Source organism: Brassica oleracea, unplaced genomic scaffold (assembly GCF_000695525.1).
Source record: "Brassica oleracea var. oleracea cultivar TO1000 unplaced genomic scaffold, BOL UnpScaffold00685, whole genome shotgun sequence".
Classification (NCBI taxonomy): domain Eukaryota; kingdom Viridiplantae; phylum Streptophyta; class Magnoliopsida; order Brassicales; family Brassicaceae; genus Brassica; species Brassica oleracea.
Window position 1 is genome coordinate 36,553 of NW_013617436.1, and position 2,697 is coordinate 39,249.

The following is a 2,697-nucleotide window of genomic DNA, read 5'->3' on the forward strand; positions in this document are numbered from 1 at the left end:
CATTCAACTCCTCTAGCATCTTCTTGCACTTCATCTCTTCGCAATCCTTGCGTGATCTCTTAGCAGGGACTGGGTAGGGAACTTTAGGAGTGTAGACGCGAGTAGAAACAGGCTGGTCTTGCGTCGTAAGAGCTATGGGTTCTATGACAGTTGGCTGTTCCATGTCTTGTTCTTCGTCGAGGACATCCTCAAGTGGAGGTTGTTCTCCCTCTTTCTGTTTTCCCTTCTCTTTAGCAGTGAGCTTCTTGGAGACAGGATTTGGGAGATGTCTTCTGCTTCTCAACTCAACTGCGTTACAGTCTTTGGGGTTCTTGTATGTTTTCCCAGGGAGTGTTCCCTGTTGCCTTATGATTGTTTCAGCAGTCTGAGCGATCTGAACGTCCATCTTCCTTATGTGGCTTGCTACAGCATTATATTTGGAATTTAATTCCGTGAACATGTTGTCCATCCGAGTGTTGATATCGTTGGTAGCCTGGTTCAGTGCTTTTCCTTGAATCTGCTGACCTTGCAAAAGTTGTTGCATCATTCCCTTTAGTTCATCTGGCGGACCGCTCGCAGTTGCTGGAGCAGCTTGCAGATTGTTTTGCCTGTTCTGAAACTGATTCTGAGCTTGGCTGAGGATGAACATCTTTCCATTCTGATTCTGATTCTGAAGGTATGGCTTCTGATATCCAGTGTTTTGGAACTGATTTCCCTGAGATCTGTCGTTGCGGTTGTCTTGATTGGTCTTGTATGAGAACAAATGCGGGTTGTTTCTCACATTAGGGTTTGAATGATAATTCTTGAACTGCCAACCCTGATCGTTGACGTAACTGACCTCTTGCTGATTTTCTTCCGATGTCTCGGTCTCTGCTGTAGCATCAGTAGTACCTGGTTCCAGATTGGCTTCTTCCATGACTAGATCTGATTCTGATTGTTCTTGAGCAGCAGATCAACCTTTGCGGTGAGGTCATCGATCTTCCTAGTGTCCATGCTGTTCACCTTCTTGGAGCGGTCAGTCTCCTCATTTTTGTTGGATGAGCTAGCTGACATGTTCTATATTAGCGCGTGAGCTCCTTCAGTGGTTTGGGTCATGAAGTCTCCATTGCTCGCTGCGTTTAGAGCATTGCGGAACTCCCAATCTACACCATCATAGAAGATTCCTAGGACATGGTCAACGTCAAATCCGTGATGAGGACACTCTCTGAGGGTATCATTAAACCGTTCCCACGCTTCATTAAATGGTTTGTTAGCGAGCTGCTTGAACGAAGAGATCTTGTTCCTTAGGGCAGCCGTTTTTGCTTTCGTGTAGAAGTGTCCCAAGAAAGCTGCTCTAACCTGCTCCCAAGTAGTTAGGGAGCCTGTAGGTAACGACTTAAGCCATCGTGAAGCCTTGTTCGCTAGAGAGAATGGAAACATCATGCATTTGATGAAGTCGGGTGGGACGCCGTTTGCACGAGTGAAACTGCAAATCTCTTCAAAAGCTTCGATGTGTTCCATTGGTATCTCAGATGACAGTCCATGGAACATCTTTCTCTACACTAGATTGATCATGCCGGGTTTGATCTCAAAATCCACCCTTTGACATGGCGGTGGAGCAATAGCAGAGCGCGTAGCAGGGATGTTACGCGGTAAATTCTTCTCACCGATTGGAGCAAGTGGTTCATGCTGTGCAGCTTGTTGAGCAGCCAGCTGCTGTGCTGCAATCGTTTGCTGCATATGTTGCATCTGTTGCTGCATAAAAGCAGCGATTTGTTATGGAGTGCCGAAGTTGTCCATTGTGGTGGTATTCGGCCTTTGTTGACGGTTTGTTCTTTCTAAACTTGCAAGTTCCTGATTTGTAAGCGAAAGTAATCCCCTTGTGCATTGCTCCAAGTATGTCTACTGGCCATGCACCTGGGTTATTAGCTGCAAAAAGGATTAAACAAGTTAGAGGTTTTAGACTAAATAAATAACCGAAAAAATAAAGGTAAAAACATGGTCCCCGTCGCAACTGCGCCAAAACTTGATACACTAAAATTGGATCTTTGTTTACTGTCAAGTTAACAGTGTAACTGTAATATCTTTAGATTCAATTCCAGAGGACCAGTTCACACTTTATCTTTATGAGATCAGAATTAAGCTAAAACAAAAGTGGGGTTTTTAAAATAGTAGGGTAATGTAAAGAACAAGTAACAAGATGAGGTTGTTTTCGAATCGATTAAAGGTGCTAGTCTAGGGTTTCTTCTTCAGGTAAGGAAATCGCAAGCCAAGGAATTATTCAAGTCCAGTTTACACAAGTCTAAACTCGGATCACTCAGGTTGAAATAACCCACTGTCTTGGTGTTGATTCCTTTGCAGATCGGTCTTGATACCTAAACTCTCGTTTGGATCAAGACGCGATAGCAAGCTTTAGAGATCAAGTCCGATATGTTCACAATACACCCTAATATCTACTCTCACTGACTAGGGATGCAAAGCTCATTCAAATCATATCAAGTTATCAACCAACGGTTAGCTAAATTGATTAACCCTAATTCATGCACTAAGTGATCAGTTCAATGCAAGCAATAAGAACATATATGAATGTAGACAATCTTAAGATGACTTATTTATGCTTCAGCTCGCGAACCCAAAATCCTAGAACCCTAAACTAACTCGGTGACTACTCAGACATAACACAAGAACAGAGAAGCATGATTTCTGAATAATACTGCATATAATAGATAATACAAATCA